The sequence below is a fragment of the Pinus tabuliformis genome, chromosome 3_2 (genome assembly GCF_031772625.1).
Source record: "Pinus tabuliformis cultivar Carrire ecotype Pingquan chromosome 3_2, CPIR1, whole genome shotgun sequence".
Classification (NCBI taxonomy): domain Eukaryota; kingdom Viridiplantae; phylum Streptophyta; class Pinopsida; order Pinales; family Pinaceae; genus Pinus; species Pinus tabuliformis.
In genome coordinates this window covers 772,568,724-772,591,357 of record NC_142302.1, presented here as the reverse complement: position 1 = coordinate 772,591,357, position 22,634 = coordinate 772,568,724, and the positions used below count along the sequence as shown (strand labels likewise).

Sequence of the window (22,634 nt, the reverse complement as noted above, 5' to 3'; positions counted from 1 at the left end):
AGTCTGATTTCTTAGTTTTCCTTCAAGGAGGAGGTAGAGGAAATTCAAATGGAGGAATTCCAAAATTTTCACTCTGTGATCTAGTTAATCTTCGAGAGGAAGGAAAATGAGAAGAAACACTGTCTTGAGATAATTCATATTCTTCTTGAGATAGAGAAATCCCTTGTAACTTGTGAATTAAAGACTGAACTTCGAGAGTTTCTGTAGAAGAAGGTTGATCTGATTTCCTTGGAGAAACACTAGTGGATTGTAAAGATTTATTCACAACTTCACGTTTAGGATTTGGGGATTTGGAATGTGACCGAGAAGTCGGAGGTGATGGTGAGGGATTTTTACTCTTAGAATGACTTTCTGATTTAGATTTTCTTGCCATTCACAGTCAGGCCCTCCTTCTAGCACCAAAATGTTGAAGCCTCGAAATTCGTTGCGACAACATGGGGGATAACCACCCAGTCCGGACCTTAAAAGTATCTCCTTTTCTGTTTGGTATAGTGGCTTCGACTGGGGATAATGGGACCAGTTTCCTAGAGAGGATTGATTTGATAATGTTGTTGGGGTGATATAAGATATAACGGAGAATGATTCAACTAAGAATAATCTAATCTAAATAATAAACACATGCATATATCTTAATCTAACATTATCTGACTATAAATATACCTGGGAATAAACTAAAATATGCGATCTACAGAGATGTCTCAAAGCAATTGGTAATAAAGATCATTCAACTGCCAAAAGAAATGAAATCATTAATGATAATTGTTTTGGATAAATAGTTAGACAAAACAATTGAGAAAACTTTATCGCATATAGTAATTGTTCACGTATTCAATACAAAATCAGAGCTGAAACATCATACAAAAGTGCAATAATGTAGAACTATAACTCAGATTTTCATACATAAGACAATCAAAGAAAGAGTATTGCTAATGCATAAATAAAACATGATCATATGATAAAAGTACCATATATGAAAGGTCCTGCTCATGGGCTCAGCAATATTGATCCACTTTCATCCAATCAAATACACTCTAAGAGTACAAAAGTGTAATTTCAGTAGAGTATGCTTCGATATTCAAAGAAAAATAGATCATGTTCCAATAATTTCATCAAAACCTTCACAAAAATACATAAGTGTAATGTCTTGTAAAGTGTTTTTGATAAAATCCTGGACCCCTCTCTAAATGCATGAGAGGGGTTTAAATACTATAATACATGCCTCAAAAATAGATTATTACAAAAAAGGCTGAGGAGGTTTCAAACAACCTTCCTCAAAGTAAGAAAAAATAAAACTAAAAATAGAATTAAACTAATGACAAGCTTCTTTCAACTTGAATTATCTTAGTTAGCTACTTGATCTTTGAGATTGCAAATATCGATCATTGGTTTGACCTGGGGCGGCTGGCCGATTGTGGATTTTAACTGTCCTGCAAATATGGCATCTGATAGAGCTGGCACCATTTTTTGTGCAGAGGTAGTTAAGCATCGCAAAGTCATCCACTAGCTATGTGGTTTTACCAAATACTGCCAATATGTCTCCCAATCCAGTTTGGTCAGCTGTTTGATTGCTTCCTCTTTGGTCTGAGCTGTTTGTTTCCACTGTTGTTCTAGTTGTTTGATATCTGGGAGAGCCCCTGGTATGCATTCTTTGACAAGGTTGGCACTGTGGAGGTTTTCATTAATGACCTCAATTATACTGTTTGTTGCACTTGTTGTTGTCACTATTGCCCTTTCTGCCTGCTTTAACTGTGTATCCCAATATGCAAATAGAATGTCTTTGTGGGATTCTTCTATTTTTGGTAGATCAACCTTTCTTCCCTCATCAGATTCCTGCCAGGTAATAAATTCAGAAATATTTTTATGGATTTCTTCATATTCAAACCTCAGATCAATCACTTGGTTTGTCAATTTATCACTTGTCTCATAATAAGGATTGATCTGTGAGATTTTATGGTAGAACATCTCTTGTTGTTGTATCAATAGGGAATTTAGCTTGATTGCTTCTTTGATGAACTCATCTGTTTGAGGGTTATCTTTAAATCTGTCTACCATGGCATGCATTTGGAAAATTTGTGAATCCTTTTCTGATATGCTTTCCTGGTGTTGTAACCTCATTTGCTCGAATTCCCTCTGAAGTTGAGCTACTTGTTGTTTTTCTTGCTGATTGGATTTCTCTTGTTCTAATTTCTGTTCAAGCAGAATAATTCTATGTTCTTTTTCTTTTAGCAGCAGTCGGACTTTTGTTGCTTTATCAATGGTTGTTGTGGCATATGCGCCTGTAAACTGTGACAACTTCGTAAGGTTTTCTAATGGGTCAACATGAGTGCCTTTCCCCACAACTTCCAGTGATTCATTCTCTAGAGTTGCAATAGTCGTGGTGTCTAATTTCCTCTTTTTTCTTTGTCTTTTAACAATAGCCTTATGTGTAGGGCTGTAAAATATGTCGAGTGGAGGTATCTCTTCAATTTTTAAGACTATTTCAGAAGTGGGAAAAGCTGGAATAACCTCAATATCTTGAGTGCTTGTAGCCCCTTGCTCTGTTGTCTCTGGATTTGCTTTGTACTGAGTCTGTTTGGAGGTTTGAAATCTGGATGTTTCCTCGAGACTTGTGCCTATTTAGAGCTTTTGATTGAATTTCTCCCATTCCTTGACTAGGTCAATCATTGGAATATTACCAGTTTGAGCTGAAGTGGAGTCAACCTCTGTCTATTTCTTGGTCAAGGCCTGTTCAGCCATTTCCTCAATATTTCCTTCTGAATCTTTCTCAGAATATTGATTAGGAATCCCTTCTCCATTCTGAGATTGTTGCTTTGATTGTTCTAACTCATGAGTTGATTTCTCTTGCGTTTCCTCATTAGAATTTTCCTTTGAACTTCCCTCCAAGCTCACACTAGGAGTAGGTTCTCTTATTGGTTCAATTTGTAATAGGTCCAATGGAACCTTTAATAATCTTTTATTCCTATATACATGAAAAGCATTAATATCATCTGGGCTTAACCGTAATGATGCTAAATGTAGGACCTGTACAAATGATTCAGCTCCTTGAAATAGGTCATCAAATGGATCCTATTCATGAGTAAATTGTTTGACTTTAACCATGGTGGTGAAGTCTTTAGCAACTTGATTTGGGTCATACTGTCGCCCTGGAACTGTGGCCAATTTTAGAGATGTAATATTCTCTACTTCTTTTACTGCGTGCCCATAGTCATGTAGTGCAAAAGCGCCACATTGTAATGGGAAGGTTGGCCAAATGGCTTTCTTCTGCTCCTTCAGGGCTTTTGTTAAACCATCCCCTGCTGTCTGGTAAGCTATCTCTCTTGCCAATAGCTTGTCTGGAACATAATATGGGAGGACATGTGGAGCTGAAATGCTCCAAAAACTCTGATATAAGTGAATGTTTCTTCACCAAACCATCTTGTGACTGGAAAGATGTCTATCTTGGCTTCTTCGGAAAGCCTGGGGGCCGTTTGATCAAAAATGGTTTTATAAATAGGCAACATAATACCATGGAAGATTTTGTAAAAATGGGAATTGAATTGGGATTCCCACAAGATTTTATGATACACATGGATGGGGAGAGGGTTCTGTACAATCCACTTCCAACCCATGTTTGGAAATTGAGAGAAAAAACAAATGGTGTCCATTACATAAGCGCTCATATAAAAAGGGGGAATAATTCTTGAGGAAATACTTCTCTTTGCCTGTATTCCCTAATAGCCATAGCTAAATTGTCTGATAAAATCTAACTCCAATTCATAATCATTATGTTAACCGTTGCATCAATTAATGGAATCCACTCTATAGAAAATTTGGTACTATCAGCTTTACCAAATAATCTACACATCATTGCAGCTGCAGAATTATGTGGGGTCAAGAGGGATGCAATTTGGTACATACCGGATTTCTCTCGTTTGAATTCGCTCAAGCTTGATCTCCAGGTATGTGTAACGTCCAATGGGTCCTCGTTCTCTTTGGAAAAATTCTCAAGGAAATCTTTGTCATAGAGCTTTTGAGGCTCTGGTAGATGGTACATCTGGCACAAGTTGTCTGGTGTGAAAGACCCCATGACCTCATGTCTTGCATTCCTGAAAGTTTTGTCTGAGATATTCACATTATCAATCACCCATTTTACCATATCTGTGTATGGTAATATCTTAGGTCTTGCAGCTATTCTGTGTAAAAACAAACATGTTGCCTCAAAGTAGGAAGTGTCAAATGATTCTTTGGCATCAGTTGTTGCCTTTGTTTCCAGTGGCCTGGGTTTTTCTTCTTCCAGTAGGTTATACATGGCTTCCCATGATGTGGTTCCTTCGTCTTTGCTACAGGTGGTATCGGAGAAGAGTGGTGTCATGTCCGATTTCTCAGATGCAGTAGCTTTTCCCTTCTTCGCCATCTTTTCAAACGTTGTTTCCTTCGGAGGTTCCCTGAAATTGAGCAATGGAGATTATCGGATAAACACACAGAGCGAAAATGATAGTGAAAATGCAATGATACAGTTAATTCCAAAAGGTGACAAGGAAGAAGCTTTTATTCGAAAATGCAGATGAAAGATATCAAATCACGTCGAGCCGTTTTAAACATAAATGCCATTAAAACTCATTAAATACGCACTAAGATCTTTTATTATTTCCTTTATTATTCATTTAAGCCATCACATCGCAAATGTGTAAGAAAAACTTCAAGTTGATGAGTTTGAATCGCGCAATGCCGATTATGTGATTGCGATAAATATTATCACAATATCGCAAATCACAACATCGCACTTTCGGTTATGCATTATTTTGAAGTTATTTAGAATTTTGCGACATGTGATGTGAGTGACGTACCTTTTATTGTTTTGAGTGCATTTTGCTTGAATGAATACTTATTGCATAAAGTGACCTTTTACTATGCATCGGACCTAACCAAAGTTATAACAATTATCGCATACTTCCATCAGGTCCAGGTCATATCGCATTTCGCAACCTTTCATGGTTCACAAGATTGGCCTTTGTGTAAGCGCCACGATGCAATGAGTGTTCGGCTTGTTATGTCGCAATATCGCAAGTCGCGTATTCTAAAGGTTTTGCTTGTTTGTGCTTTTGTGAATGCCACTATGCGATTGCGATAGGTACTTTATTTTGTAAGAAATACTTTAAGCCTTAGTTTTAATGAAAAGTTTAATGATACCATAAGTCTATTATGGTGGTCCCTCTTATCGCAATTTGCAAATCCCGATTGTTAATTAACATTTGACACACATGGTCTAGCGATATGCGATAAAGCAAGAATAGCTAGTCACAAAGGGATTTTGGCTTGATACCTTATGTTTATTTAGAAATTTATTTCTAATAATTAAAAAAGGAAGCGCTTAAGTGCTAAGTTATTTTGAGAATATTTATAAAGGGTCTCCATTTTTTTCCACTAGAAAAATCGTAATCTTTCATTATAATTGAAAAATTACATGTTGTAGATGCCTTTCGGCATATGCTGCGTTGGCCCTTAGCCATCTTTGTGAGCCATAAAAAAATTGCTCAGCTTTGTTCAAAAAAGAGAGCATGTATCATCCATCACCATGCAAGGTGTTCGTTTTTCAAAAAAAAAAACATGAAACACGTGATAATGTACAGATGGGGGAAAATCAAGATTTTCGCCCTTTTTTCTTCTCAACCTTTCTCCATCCCCCCTGTGACTTTGTTGGAGTTATAAGTGCTAGAACTGTATCAGCTATAGGTTGGGGATTGTCTTTATCAGAATCTGATGTGTCTGATAAGTGTTGACGTTTGGATCTACCTGTATCCATTGTCTCTGATATCCTTGCCGACTGTACATCTATATGTTCTTGTGGATTTTTGTCTTCTGCTGCTGGTTCTTTGTTCATCTGATTGGTCTCATTGGGGGTTACACATTCCACCTCTTCTTCCTCCTCGTCATCCAAGAGTGGTGGAGGAAATTGCCATCCCTTTGCTTGTTTCCCCGTTTTCTTCTTCCTATGAGTGTCTTTTTTGGCTGTTGGACACGTGCTTTGTAGGTGTCCTGTTTGTCGGCATGTTCTGCATCTAAATGCAGTATTTTCATAATCTAGAACTTGAGTCCAGCTCCTCTGTCTATGCTTCAACTGTATTTGGTCTGGAAAACCTTTGCTGAGATCTACTTCCACACATATTCGTGCAAAAGTGTAGATTCTTTCCTCCAATCTTTGGGTGTTCATTTTGATGTAACGCCCAATAGTGTTACTGATTCCTGCTAGAACTTGTTGATTCCAGAGGTGTATTGGGAGATTGTGTAGCCGTACCCAAACTGGCATCTTAGAGACAACCATTGTATTTGCATCAAATTCTGGAAACCATGGTGTGATGAAGAGTCCTGTGGATCCCCAGAACCAAGGTCCTTCTTGTATTACGAAGTCTCTAGCCTCTACTGTAGGAAAGTTCACTATGAAAAAACCTTTAGAACAGAGGTGTATTTCACATTGTGTAGTCCAGTTTGTAAAGATCCAATGAAATAGATCAACCGGTTTGGGCCAAAAACAATTGAATCTACATATTATTGCTTGCCTTTCATATATAGTGCAGTGCTCATCTGTTTCTGGTATATCTATGTTATATTCTGGGGTGTGATTCAGCTGTTCCACAATGTATGTCCTTGCATCCATACCTGTTTGATTTGGTGTTGCTTCAGCTATTTTTTTCCCTTGAAGAATGTTTTTGAAGGATATACTGCTTGTTTTTTTCCCTTGATGTGTTTCTGTAGTTTTTGTTGTACCAGTCCCACTTCCCTCGCCCCTGAGTGGATTCCTGATATTGTCTGTCGCGCCCCCTCTTATTCTCAGATTGAGAATTATTGTTGACAGGGGTGCGATTTTGTAATCCCTGAGGTACTTTGTGTCCTGAAGTACTCTGCCCTCGTGTATCAAGTTTTCAGATCTAGTGGGATATCCAAATTTTTGCAGTATATGATTCTGTAGTTGCGTTACAGAATCGGTCTCTTTTACCCAAAGTAGTTGCGTTTTTCTAGCCAATTTTTTGACAAATACTTGGAAGTTTCGGTCTTCCGATACCCAGGGGGCATCTCCGTCCACTACCTAGGACATCCTGTTCCATAACACTCGATCTTCGTTGTTCATCTTAACTTTCCGGCCTTCTTTTGTTTTTGGCAGCTATAGGTTAGAACATGGTATTGTCCCAATACTTGTTTGCCCCCCAGATCTGCACTTTCAGTAGCCTGTTCGACCTTCTGAGCGTCTGATCTGTTTGATCGTTTACAGATCTGGGGATATTTGCATCTTCCTTAGCGTGTAAGGTGGACCCAGTTTCACACAAAACCCTTACAAGTACTACAGGACCATACTCAGGTTTATATATTGTAAGTATTAAGAGTATGCTATTCCTTACCTCTGGATCAATGGCGATTATGCTGTCAGATCCCGTGCTATGAACACCATGAATCCCATAACCATATGCCTGTAGTGATGCAGAATTGGTGGTTTCAGACATCCTCCCCATTACTTCCATACGTGCTTCATTATTGTTGACGTTGCTGCAGCCCTTGAGTGCTGGATCAGTCAGGTTAATGGTGGATTTCTGAAAGGGCTGAGTCATCTATAGAGCAGTGACGACGCTCCTATGTGCTTCGGTAGCTCAATCCGCCGCACCATGTTCCAGAGCATCAATAGATCTCTCATATTCTATGTGGAGGTAACGAGAAACCAACCGCAAGGATCCTTCCTTCTCGGTTTGATTGATCTGCATCAGCTTCACAACCAGGTCTTGTGGCTAAAAGGGGGGGGTTGTTGAATAGTGCAACATGACACAATATTTTTTAGTCATTTTGCATTGCATTGTGGGAGAATATGGACACAAAGTTGAAAATATCTACAACATTCTATCCACAGATAGATGGGAAGACAAAAGTAGTCAATAGGATCTTGGTGCAAGTTTTGAGGGGATAGAACTAGAAGCATTTGAATACTTGGGATGAAAATATGGTATATATACAACAATCTTACAACAAACCAGTCTACACTTCTACAGGAAATCCCCCATTTGAAACTTGTTTTGGATATTTTTCGTGTTCATCTTTGGACATTACATATGCACAACAAGGGGGAGTGAGGGAAGAATTTACAAGAGATGCTTTGAGGGCTAATTTTTTTATATAGAAGATTAGGAAGATTGATATACATGTACAAGAGACATTGCAGAATTCACAGGAGAAATATAATGCCAAGCATGATCAACATCAAACAAAGAAATCATTCACGGTGGGAGACATAGTATGCCTACAGTTGAACAAGGAGAGGCTATAGGGGCCTAGTAAGCAAATCACGAATGTGAGGTATGGTCCCTTTGAGATACTAGAAAAGGTGGGTGATAATCCCTATCGACTCAATTTACCACCATATATGCACATTTACTCAGTAGTGAATGCAGAGAATTTGAAACTTTATGAGCCTTCCATGATAGATCAGGAAGAGGAACATGTCCTACCTTCTGTGGAGGATTTGGCACCAGATGCTCAAGAAGAGTTGACAAAAGATATAGTTTTACAGAAGAGGTCAAAAACTACAAGACATGGGCAGCATGATCACTGGCAGATTGGGTTGAAAGGACAACTTCCAGGCAAAGCTAAATGGTACACCAGAGAGAAGGTGGAGGAAAAATTTCCTCACCTCAATCAGTAGAACCTTTTGGGGACCAAAAGCCTCCCAAAATGGGGAGGTACGATCTAGATTACATGATTATATTGTTTTTCATCCATCTCGATGCTTTCAAAGTGGAAAAGGTGGAGGAATCAACTATGAGGACCATTTTACTGGTGGGATCTAGATTGGCAAATTGGGGTTTGAAACCTTCCAAGAAAGTTTTGAGGCATCAAATGATGTTTTTTTGGGGGTAAAACTTTGCCACTTTGGAATGTCACCTTTTTTCTTATTCTACATAGAGAGACATTTCAAACGACACAAGAATAACATCAATCAGAGCTTGTATGCAAAATATGTACGCAAAGTTCCTACAAAAAATTGAAGAATATAATAAGAACTTAGCACCAGTGATAGACTAGGTTGGAGCATTGGCATTCCAAATGGCATTTGATACCAATAAAAATGATCATAACACTACACAAAACAATAAATCCCATGTTGCATATGCAGGGGAGATATATTTTGTTGTTTCAAGGATCGAAGGTGAAAACCATGGTCAAACTACTAAAGAATTATTTGGAAAGGTTGCACCTATTGAAGAGAGACATGGTGCAGATAACTGCAAAAGTGGCCTATCATTTTCAGCCACAAATAATTCAACATTGTTGTTAGCTGGTAATTGTAATCAGAAGCCTTCTATTTAATTTCTTGATATATAATTAATAGCACATCTAGTGTTTTTGATTGGTGCAAAGGGAAAAATACATTTGGAATGGAACATGAATATTGGAAATCACATAAATATTGCACATTAGAAGGTGTGTTGACTAACATCCTCATTAGTGTATTAGTTTCTCAAAATAGAGTTGTAAAAGGTGATGTGGTAGCCATTGTATTAGATCCAATACCTTCACGGGCCAAACTAAGATGTGCTACCAACAAGTAGAAAAATGATTTAGATTTTGGGGTTGTCAGCAATATCTTTCTAGAAAGCAAGGGATATTTGAAAGGAAAATCGAAGGTGGATAGTTCAGGAAAAATTAACTCACATGTTGGTAATCAACGATATTTTAGATGTAACTAATCAAAATGGTTGGTCGAGTATTGACCATACTACTTTCTGTATTAACATGGGTGCATATGTTTTTTTGTTTGTCTGTTAGGTAATGTGATTCCTGAAATGATTGGCATGCCTAACTTATGGTTTGAGTAGCCATGACCCATGGGAATCTAAGCCATCAAAATCATCCAGGGATCACACCTAACCTAGGCCACACTAGCCCTTAGCATGACTAGATTTTTTCCCATGGAGTTTCAAACCATTGACATTTTCATCACGAAGTGTCTTAACATAGCACCTTGTCATCTTCTATTCTATACCTCATGGGCTAACAAAGGCGCGTATGTTAATGAAGAAACAACTAATATATTATGTGATGCTAATTCATATACAACAGTTGAGCAACATTTGTCAACATGTGAATCATCTAAATATAAAATGGCAGAGGCATTAACAATTGTTGCTTTAATTATGAACTCACTACCAAATAAATGACCCATTGGTATAATGATAGGTATCACTAAGAAATATTCACATCGTAAGGTAGTAATTGGTTTCCTTGAAGCTAAAAAGTGGCTTGCATATAAGGAAGGACCAAAGGGAGGATGCTCTGGGAGCGAGCGCTCGCCACATAGTAGTTGCGAAGGATTGACATCACATAATGGGGGAGGTTCTATCAAGTTGGTACCTACAAATCCCATATTTCCAAAAACGATTGTCCTGGTGAACACTTTACTAAGTAATTTGAAGAATTGATGGCAAGAAGGTGACTTCACACTTGAAAGTGAGTTGGTATTTGCTTCGATCAAGGTATGGATACCAGAGAGTTACCTTCCACTTGCAATTGTTAAGCATGGTATGGGGCAAGGTGGAGAAATTGAAGCACAAAATGCAACAATTTTGTTTTAGCATGATATCTGCAATATCGAGTTTCCATATAAGGCATTGACATGTCTACCAAAGGTTCCATGGAAGAGTTTGAATATAAAGCCAGAGTTTGGTGCACTAGAGCAAGGTGATGATCACGTTGCATTGTTGGAACTAGGGCATAAATCTTTCAAACAAATTGCACAAGATGAAACATTAAGAGAATTTGATTTTTGAAAATATATTTTTTCTTACCAATCACAACTTTTATTGAATCGTTTGGTAGAGGTCGCTTCTTGAGGTTATGTTTCATAGCATGGGTACAAATTACCTTTTTGTTTAAGGGAAATATGGGAAATTACTATTTGTTTATATTTTATCAAGGCCTCCATGGACCACTTCGACCCTCGCTTGGTGACACCTCATACAAATAAGGACTTATGTCATCTACTGGGTGATTTGTATTCTCTTAGGTGAATTAAGTTGACTGGTTTGATAGGATATGGGATCAACATTGAAAGAATTTAAGCTTTTAGCATGCTTCTCTAGCCCAAACCTGCAGTGTGGCCATCAATCCACCTTAACTCAGAAGCAATGGTGCTTGTAAAAGAGAAGGTTGTTGAGAAAAATCCTAGGCCTTTTAAAATTCTAAGGAAGCTTTTACGATTAGGAGCTACAATGTTGCATCGTGAGGTAAATCGAAGAAGAGCTTCACTATCTACCAGGAATGTGTCAAAACTTTTTTAGAGTCAGCATGTATTGAAGGAGAGGAAAGCTATAGATGTTTCTTTCTTGATGTCTGTAGCTACAAAACTATATGAAAAGGTTTGTGCTCTATATGCAGGTGCAGAGTGGTAGTCATTACTTGCAGAGGTACTTCCTAATTTCGCGAACTTCCCAAAACAATTTGAAGATGAAGTTGGGTATCTTACATCATGTGTGAGATTGCTATCATTTGAAAAGGGCTTATTGCTAAAGATAGAATGACAGGCCTTGCAATCATAGGTGTCCAGAGTTGCTCATAGAATAATGAAGAATCCTATATCACTTGATGTGTCATCTTCTCTAGAAATTCAGGACCACCACTTGATTTATGTGAGGGTGACCCAGGCAATCTACCAGTAACAGTCTGGAGTGGCTTCCCTGATGAATTTTTCCTAGAATCATTAAGCCTCACTCTAATAGCAACATTCAGTTTGGATGAAGGTGTTAAGGTTGTAAAATGCTTGAAAGGTCCTTTGCTAAAATCTAGGAGCAAATGATATTGCAATGTCTTTACCTCCTTAGCAAGTCAAATCTTATGTGTTAGGAGTTCTAACTAGTCAGATAGGTCAATTGAGATTTAGGTCACATGATTTCTCAAAGGGTGGCCCTCCAAAATTAGGTATTTATGAGTTTCGAGAAAACGTTGAAGCAAGTTTTGAAGGACTCCAAGCCAAGGGCATTGGTTGATAACACTGCAATTTTTTCATTTGGATTGCTGATGGGGAAACTACAATGGTTAGGGTTGGTTATCATACTCATTGACTGTTAGAAAATTATATTACAGAGCAATGGAACACATAATATCACAAAAATATAAACACAGAAAACACATAAAATAAGAGAAACACAAATATACGTGGTTGACCCAATTTGGGCTACGTCCACAGAGAAACAGTCAATCCTTCATTTTATATTATCTAGCAAACTGAAGAGATACAACCTACAACAGATCCGCTGTAATTCCATATTCTCTCTCACACAATCTCCTATCTCTTTCTCACTTAGAATACAGATCTGCATAGATGCAATACATTTCCATCATATATAGCGAGGGTTTCCTTTTAGGGAAAAAAACCCTAAATTAAATATAACTTCTACCATTAGATCTCCACCTAATGAACTACCCAGATTGACTATGAAATTACAACATTTTACATAGCAATTTTACATCTATTTTTAGCTTCGGGGGTGCTGCCCCATATCCCTCGCTAGGGGGTGGGGGGGCTCCAAATAGTCGCTATCACCCCCACCCCCTGGACCCCCTTGGCGGTGCACATTTTACAAGCGGTGTTGCCACCACATTACGAACTGGGGTCCAATGTGGCGATACCTATGAATAAAGAAGATAATCAGGCTCCACACCCAACAATCTCCCACTTGGAGACTGACTATAGCAACTCCACTGCTGCTTCATTTGTTGGGCAATGACTCCACTTCGGACCTACCTGTTTCTCATCTTCTTCATCATACTTGAAGACCAATTGAAACTGAGCAAAATCTCAGTTTCTCCCTAGTTACTACTTTTGTTAACATATATGCAGGATTCTGGCTAGTGTGTATCTTTTCCAGCTTCAACTGTCCATCTTCCAACGTTGACCGTATGAAATGGTACTTGAGCTATATATGTTTAGTCTTGGAATGAAATGCAGAGTCCTTTGCAAGATGTATGGCACTCTGGCTATCACTGTATAACATGCCCAACTCCTTCTTCTTACCTAATTCACCAAGAGACCTTTGTAACCAAATCATTTCTTTACTAGCCTCTATAGCAGCAACATATTCTTCTTCCGTTGTTGAGAGTGCAACAACACTTTGCAGTTTTGAAACCCAACTGACAGTTGTTCCACCTACAGTAAACACATATCATGTGGTGCTCCTCTTGTTATCTCTATCACCTGCCAGATCTACATCAACATATCCCTGTAGAGAAATGTTTGAACAACCAAAGCATAGTGCTTGATTTGTGGTACCTCTCAAATACCTAAGAATCCACTTCACTGCCATCCAAAGTTCTTTTCTTGGATTTTTCATGTACCTACTTACAACTCCCACTGCATGTGCAATATCAGGCCTTGTGTAGGCCATTGCATACATTAAACTTCCAATTGCTAATGCATATGGAACTTTAGACATATAAGCCATTTCTTCTTGAGTCTTGGGACAGACCTCCTTACTTAGTTTGAAATGGCTAGCCAAAGGTATACTAACTAGTTTTTCATTTTTCATATTAAATCTTTTCAACACCTTTTCTATGTACTCATTCTGAGACAATGCCAATTTTAGATACTTCCTAACTCTAGTTATTCTCATACCAAGGATTTGTTTTGCAGCACCCAAATCCTTCATTGCAAATGAGTTTGCCAATTTTCTTTTGAGCACATTTATTTCCTGCATGTTAGAACCTACAACAAGCATGTCATTTACATACAATAACAATATAATATAGCTACCATCATTTTTCCTTTTGAGATAAACACAATGATCAAAGTGACATCTAGTATAACCTTGTTCAGACATAAACCTGTCAAATTTTAGATACCACTGCCTTGGAGCCTATTTTAAGCCATACAAGTTATTTTTCAGCCTGCACACTAGTTTCTCCTTCCCTTTGACCTCATATCCTGCTGCATATATATATGTTCCTCCAAATCCCCATGGAGAAAGGTTGTCTTTACATCTAACTGCTCAAGATGCAAATCTTCAGCTCCTACTAGACTTAAAGTAGTTATGATTGAAGTCATTTTAACAACAGGAGAAAATATCTCATCAAAATCTATACCATTTTTCTGTACAAACCCCTTTATCACAAGTCTATCTTCATACCTTTTTTCTACCTCCATCTTCCTCCTTCAACCTGAAAACCCATTTATTCTGCAATGTTTTTTTACCTGCAGGAAACCTGACTAAGTCCCAAGTTTGGTTATGTGCTAAGGAGTCCATCTCTTCTTTCATGGGTTGCTCCCACTTCTTCCGGGTTTCTACTTGCACTGTTTCTTCATAAAATTCTGGTTCACCAGAATCAGTCAAAAATACATAATATAATGAAGGAGAGTATTGTTCGGGGGTCTACTAATCATGGTAGATATTCTAACACCACTTTCAGGTGTTTGAGGTGCTTGTTGTTTTTGTTGTTGTTCTGGCCGTTCATCATTATGATTTTCAGACACCTTCACTTTTTTTGTGATCTCATCAAGCACTGTGTATTCTTTGTTTTCTTTTTCCTATTTTTTTTCCTGCATCTGATCCTTATACAAAACCTTTTCATTGAATATGACATCTCTGCTCCTAATGATTTTGTGTTTTTCATAATCATAAAAGTGATAACCAAAATCATTAACACCATATCCAATAAAGGTACATTATTTTTATATTTTGCCTCAAGCTTTGTTCTATTTTCTTTATTAATGTGGACAAAGGCTACACAACCAAAAGTCTTTAAAAATGACTAGTTTACCTTTTTACCTATCCATGCCTCCTCTAGAATACCACCATCCAAGGAACTTGAAGGCCCTCTGCATATTATATAAACAAAAATATCTGCAACATCTACCCAAAATTGCAAAGGCAATCCTGCATGCAATCTCATGCACCTTGCACGCTCCATGATTGTCCTATTCATCCTTTCTGACATGCCATTTTCTTGTGGTGTTCTTGGAACTGTCTTCTCTCTACGAATTCCATTCTCTGAACAATACCTATCAAACTCTTTGTTGCAATATTCACTTCCATTGTCTGATCTGAGACACTTCAACCTTTTTCCTGTCTCATTTTCAACCAAAGCTTCCCATTTCTTGAAAGTATCAAATACATCAGATTTATTTTGAATACAATAAATCCAGGTTTTTATGGTTGCATCATCAATAAAAGTAACATAATGACAAGAGCCACAGGGAGATGATACCTGAGCAGGTTCCCATACATCTGTATGCACAAGATCTAATTTTTCACTCTTATTTTCTTTCCCAACTATGAGGAATCTAACTCTCTTCTATTTTCCATATACACAATTCTCACAGAATTTTAAATCAACATGCTTCAAACCTGGCAACAAATTTCTTGAGTGAAGAATCTGCATCCCCTTCTCACTCATGTGCCCAAGCCTATGATGCCGCAATGCTATATCTTCTCCTGTAGAGGTTAAAGCATTAATAGAGTTAGAAATACCATTGCATAAATATAATGTACCAACCTTTTCTACTTTTTCTATTACCATGGATCCTTTAGTGACCTTCCAAGTTTTATCTGTAAAAGTAGTTACACAGCCTTCACCTCCCAAGTGCCCCGTTGAAATCATATTTTTCTTCAGATTTGGAACATGCCTTAAATCCTTCAATAGCCATTGATTTCCATTCTGTTGTTTTATGAAAACTGTACCCATTCCAATGATTTTACAGGGTTTATCATCACCCAATCGAACCTGTCCAAAATCTCCTTGAACATAATCATGAAATTTTTTCCTATCAGGTGTGGCATGGAATGAGGCCCCTGAATCTACCACCTAGGCATCAATAATATTTTCTAATAAAAGAATCAAAGCATCTTGCAACACATCACCTGTCACATTCACTTCATGATTGTTTTCTTGCTGCACATCTCCTTCTTTTCCCTTTTGAGACTTGCAGTCTTTCTTCAGGTGTCCTTTCTTCCTACATTTCCAGCACACTATCCCCGATTTGGACTTGGATCTGCCTTTCCTTGACTTACTGCGATATCATGGGCTCTTTCCTCTTTCCATTTTTCTTCCCCTAGTCTCTGTAGTCAAAGCAATACGTGATGTCTCACCAGAACTTTTCCGTCGCATTTCCTCAGTAAGGATTGCATCGACAACATCATCAAACTTTAAAGTACTAGAGATAGAAATAGAGTTACTAATGGCCATAACTAAACCATTCCAACTTTATGGCAATGAGCACAGAAATAACAGAGCCCTAACTTCATCATCAAAAGTTACCCCTACAGAACTTAATTGACTGGTAACTATATTAAATTCATTTAATTGATCAACAACAGATCCACCTCCTGACATCTTCATATTAAATAAACGCTTCATAAGAAATACCTTATTTGAGGCCGAGAGTTTTTCATATAGTTTGGCCAATGCCGATATTAAACCCTCCATTGTCATTTCCTTTGAAATATTGAAGGCTACCGACGCCGCTAGACACAACCATATTGTTCCAAGTGCCTTTCTATCGAGAATATCCCATTCTGTGGCTGTCATACATATCGACTCTTTCCGCTCAATGGTAGGTACAAATCTTTTTTATACAGATAATCTTCCATCTGCATCTTCCACAGCTGGTAGTTTTCGTCGTTAAATTTTTCGACTCTAAACCTACCACCTTTCGCCATTACTCCCACTCGAACTAGGAACCCTTCTCTCCTGCGAGTTTATCAGCCAAATAAACATGCCTCTGATACCAGTTGTTAGAAAATTATATTATAGAGCAATGGAACACCTAAGATATATTGCAGAAATATAAACACAAAAAACACATAAAACAAGAGAGACACAAATATACGTGGTTCACCCAATTTGGGTTATGTCCACAGAGAAACAACCAGTCCTTCCTTTTATATTATCCAACAAACTGAAGAGATACAACCTACAACAGATCCACTGTAATTCCCTCTTCTCTCTCACACAATCTCCTATCTCTTTCTCACTCAGAATACAAATCTGCATACATGCAATACAATTCCCTCATATATAGTGAGGGGTTGCCTTCTAGGGCAAAAACCCCTAAATTAAACATAACTTCGACCGTTAGATCTCTGCCTAATGAATGGCCCAGATTGACTACGAAATTACAACATTTTACAAGGCAATTTTACATCTATTTTTAGCTTCGGGTGCGCTACCCCCGATCCCCCGTCGGGGGGGGGCTCCAAATAATCACCGTCACCCCCCCTGGACCCCCTGGTGGCGCACATTTTACAGGCGGCGTTGCCACCACATTACGAACTGGGGTCCAATGTGGCAATACCTCTGAATAAAGAAGATAATCAGGCTCCACACCCAACATTGACTACTATCTAGAGGGTTCTCTTTTACACATCGATACTGGTCTTGGTTTACAAATTGAGACTTCTCATAATATTGAGTGGGGGACCTACGCTAAAGCATGTCATAGTTTGTATGAAAATAGTTTCTCACCAACTTCAAACTCTATTAGTTTGCATGATATATGTTTCTCTAGGATAGAAAATAGGATTTATATGGAAGCAATTGTTGCTCAAGATATTGAACAATTGCAAATAAGAGACAAAAAGTTGGCTCTTCCAGATTGGGAAGCAACATCACCAAAATTTTATGGTTACTAGTTCAGATAGTTGATAATATATCAAATAGAATGATTTCTGCAGGTAGGGAGGCTCCTCTTTCATCATCTCCCATAAGTGTTACATTTGTTGTGGCACATGATGGGAATCCTTCCTCACAAGGAAAATAAAAAATTGCCAATAATTATTACAACCATTTGTAGAAATACATAGGAAAGGCATGTAATTATGAATTTTGGATCTCTTGGGATGAAATCTCCAAATACAATAGCCCAATAATGATGGAAAGGACAACATAAATTCCTTTAGGTTTTTGTATTTCCCTATTTTTCCTGATCATCAGACACAGGGGAAGAGGCCATTGTACATTGAAAATGTTGAGTGTGATTGATGACTTTAATATAAGGCATTATAGAACACACATGTGTGACAAGTTTTCATGTGCTAGTAGACTTTCAATTTGTAACGATATCATAGTGGAGTAGTAGAAACATAATGGGAGGAAGAAGTAGGAAGAAGAATTACTCCATGATTGTAGAAGCTTTGTTATCCCAAATATTTATCGTGATTTTAGCTCTTGGGGAGACCATCATGAGTACAATTCCTTTAGGCTTGACTATTAGTTTTTGCATGATGACACATCTTCCATGTTTGAAGAAATGTTTTCCATAGAAAGTGTTTGTTAAGAAACATGAAAGGGTATTTAAAAAAATTTGCAAGTTAAATTATAATAGTTTAGTAAGGGACATTACACCACAAGAGCATTGAAGGTTGGAGGGCACTAAACCAATCAAGGGAGGAAAAATTATATTTTATTAATGAACGAATATGGAAAGTTTGATATTTGTCACATTAAAATATCAAAGAACCAAAGTTTCTCAAGATCTAGATATCTAGACATATAAAATTTCTTGTAAAGTAGTTTTAATGAAAAACCTAGATTCGACTACTAGTGTAGCAGGCCATGTGCAACCAACGTGAGCACCGCTAGAGCCTATGAGCAGGAAAGTGCTCATGGAAGGATGATGTGTCATGATGATGTGGCATGAAGTGTGGGTTCTAGGTAACATGGCATGTTTGCATTGCAAGATGCTTTGGCAATGGCATGAATGCTGACGTGCCACTTGGGAGTGTAGATATTCAAATGGACATATCTCTATGTCGAGAGCCTGAATTTTGATGAAATTTATATCATTAGAAAACTCTCAGTTAGCAAAATACTATGGTGAACTCATAAAGGAGTTTCAAGGTGGTTGAACGAAGAGGAATTTTGATAACCCCTTCTCTATAAAGTAACCTTGGAGGCCATATCTAAACACCCCATTCCCTTTGAAATGCCTTGAGGGGCCTGGGTGTTGCTATAGTTCAAGTCTCTCAATAATATATTGGGATTGTGTGCACCTATCCTTGTGAAAAGGGGTGAGGCAAAAATTAAGTCCTTATTTTTCTTTCAAAATAGACACCCCCCACTTGTGGCTACTTAGTCAAAAAAAAATATTCTATAACATGGTGGAAAATTTCCACCATAGTGTTAAATCTAAAATAAAGCCTTGTTGCTTGCACGTGTTGAATAAAAGCCTCTTTAAAAAAAATTCAAAATGATGAATCTGCATTGATAAGATCAATTCTTGGAGGTTGACACCTCCCTTTATAAGATGTATACATATCTAACAGAGTAGAGATGTACATATATTGCAACAACACAATTTAACTCTTTATAACTTTATATACATTCTTCGGTGATGATGATCACGTCAATCAATTATAATTTTTTATTGATTTGTCGAAAGTCATGAATCACAAATTTGCAGTAATGAGATATAAATACACACTTTAATATCAAAGGAGATATCTAAAGTTCATCCCTCCCCCGTGCAACAATAAAAGTTTACCATATAATCATAATTTAATTCCCATCATCTCTGTCAAAACTTGAACATAATGTCAATGAATAGTGTTGTATGCTTTCCTTAGTGTCTTGCATTACCTATTATGTTTAAATACAACTTCCTTGAGCTAATTAGCATTCTACCCTCTTAATTATATGCTTTGGCATCCATAAACATTTTGGAGCCACATGTTGAAGCCCCCGCAAACTTAGTGGCCACATGAATCTACTTTATCATTACAATATGGGAAAGGATGGAGTGGGCTTGTTGCCTTGGGACCAACACATTCTTCACAAAGTTGGACAAGTCTAAGAAGACATGAGCTAGTGGAATGGCTCTTCATTCTAGTTATGCATCTAGTCCAAGTTTCAACCCTAGGTATGGGTGAGACATTGAGACCTATTTTGTTGATGCTCAATCATGTCTTTCTATTAATTCCACCAAGTTTGAGGGTGTTGGGTTATTCCACTCATTTAAACAAGGTTGTCCTTTGTCCCCTTCTCTATATGTTGTGATTGTTGAAGTGATGGGTCACTTTCTCTTCCATATAACTACTTAGAGGCCCATTTAAGGAATTCCACTTCTCAAGCTAGAAGCTAGCCAAATGGTTAATGGGCAATTTGAGTATCAATCCTCTTTCACCATTTTAGATAATATATATGTTAGGTCCCTATAATACTAGTGATTCCCCCATTACTATTGTCATTGTATCCCTTATTGTTATTGTTGTGCCCCTATTGTTCCCATATTTTTATTATTGTGCCCCATAGAATCCCACTATTGTTATTTTTGTGCCTTTATATTATTATTGTTAGGTTGGCTTTGGTTATATTGTGACCCCTTAGACTCCTATATATAGAAAGGAGGTTTTGTCATTTGAATCATCTAAGAATTGTTCATTGGTGTAATGTAAAGGAGGTTGCCCCCTCGTAGAGGCTTATTTCTAAGGCGTTGATCTATCTTTTCTATCTTTTAGTGGGCTGGTTTCATAACATTTGGTATCAGAGCTTTGGATTCTAGGGTTTCGCTGCTCCAAACAGGACATTGTGGAATTTTCGCTATAACTTTTTCGCTACAAAGTCTCAGAAGATTAAAAAAAACCCATTTGAGACGGAATCGATTTGAACCTCAGGCCTGAATTTCAGATCTTGGCTCTCTATATTTTCAGAGATATAATTTGAGGAAGTTAGGGTTTTTGCAGACCCCCGAATTACATTACAAATAGGTGACCTTGGGAAAATCATGATAACTTTCGCTCTGAGCATTAGATTGAATTTTCATAAGAAGTTACAGAAAGAGGACGGACTGTAGTTTTTTTGGGTATCATTTTCAAAACCTAAGGTTGAAACAGTGACCCACGAGACGTCGTACAAGTTTTCTCTACTGAACTAGTCTATACTCAGGCCATCATGGGAGATTTGGCATAAGTCTTCATTGGAGAATCCAATCTTGATCAGACTTGCGGGGTTAGAAAGATTACTCAGAGGGTTGCTGCAGGAAGAAATTTCAGACCTTGGAGATCCAAAATTACATAGATACATCAGATTCAATATCAAGCTCCTTGTTGGGCCGCCAAATTAACATACATTTTCACTCCATTTTCACCTTTATCCTCATTTTGTCACCTCATTTTATCACATTATCATTACATAACCCTATATTTCCATTACCATATGGGTTCATATTTTCATTTTCCAAAGTTATTTATTTTATGTATTTAAAGTGAATTTATGATTAAAAGCTAGAAAACTAACATGTATTTGCTTATACCTAAAGGTGGAATGAGTTTGGTGACATGTGTAGGTGATTTGGAAGGTTCCAAGACACTCTTTTGTGGCCTCCAAGACTCAAATTCGAATTCTCTTGAAGATTTGAAGGATATTTGGGATAGGGGTCAAGCATATCTCATGGAGAAAAATCATGGATAAAGGAATATGTGTCTTACATTGGTTGTAACCATATGAAGGATTAGTGGATCCCCATTAATAAGTCAGTTGCTTATGTTTTTGTATAAATAGGAGTACCTCCTCCATTCCAAGGAGGAAGACTCTTGGAGAATGTATCCTAATTTATGATGGAATAGAATAAAGTTTTCTTTCTATAGTTTTAGATAAAAATTGTCTTAAGGTAGTATATGAATTTATGGAATAGTTTGTCACTTTGGTCTTAAGAGAATTGAGCTCACTCTAAAAGGATCAAAGAAACATTTTTTTCATTATAGATTTTTATTTTCATTTAATTACTTAGATGTTTGAATATGTTTCATTATTAATGAATGAATTTTAGCTGAGTTATAATCAGAATATGAGGGGACAACCAAGAGTCTAAGTTAGGCTCTCCTTCTATTTGGTCTAAACAATAATTAAAGTTCATTTCCTTTTCTTTATTTCAAGTTAATTTTGAGTTTACGATTTGATGCAATGGTAATGTTGTTAGAATAGAATTGTGAGGAAGGACAACTAGGACCTCCTAAAGTAGGAGCCTCTTCTCTTGCTTTCTATACATCACATACTACTGTTCTTTAGTTTCTCTGCTTGAGGACAATATTGTGGGGAAGGAAAACCAGGACCTCCTGAATTAGGAGCCTCTTCCTTCACTTACTGCATATTGAATCAGATACTTTTTAGTTTTAGAGTTAGTTGCCTACTCCTGCATATCTTTTACTGGCATCATCACAAGCTTATGAGTATCCCTGGTTGATAGTTTAATGAAAAGTAATTTAAGCAATTAAATTGCCCAACATTTTGGCGTCGTTGCCGAGGATGGTGCTAAAGGATTAGGCATTAGGAATTTAATTCAATACCAGTCTTTTTCTTTATAGAAAATCTAACTCATGTTGAAAGGATAACTTGGTGACAGCAAGATCTTAGTAACATGGGGAAGAAAAATTAGATGTAAGCTAGTTAGGAGAATTGTTTAGGAATCATTTTTATTTAGGGTTAATTACATTTAGGAATTTTCATTTAAGTTTATTCTCATATAGAAAACATAGAAATAGAACAAAAATAAAAAATCCCCATTCACTAAAAAAAAAAAAAAAAAAAACACAATAAAAACGATGAGTATAAGTTTGGAACAACTCGCTCAGATCCTAGCACGTGTCAGGATCTTCTCTTCTTGCGAAGAAGAGATCTTGATAGTGGCCAAA

The 22,634-nt window shown here is 37.3% G+C and overlaps 1 pseudogene; it reads left to right on the top strand.

The window, feature by feature from the left end:
• The first annotated feature begins 10,190 nt into the window (after nt 1-10,190).
• Nucleotides 10,191-17,800, top strand: LOC149182906 (trafficking protein particle complex II-specific subunit 130 homolog; annotated as a pseudogene).
• Nucleotides 17,801-22,634: the final 4,834 nt, after the last annotated feature.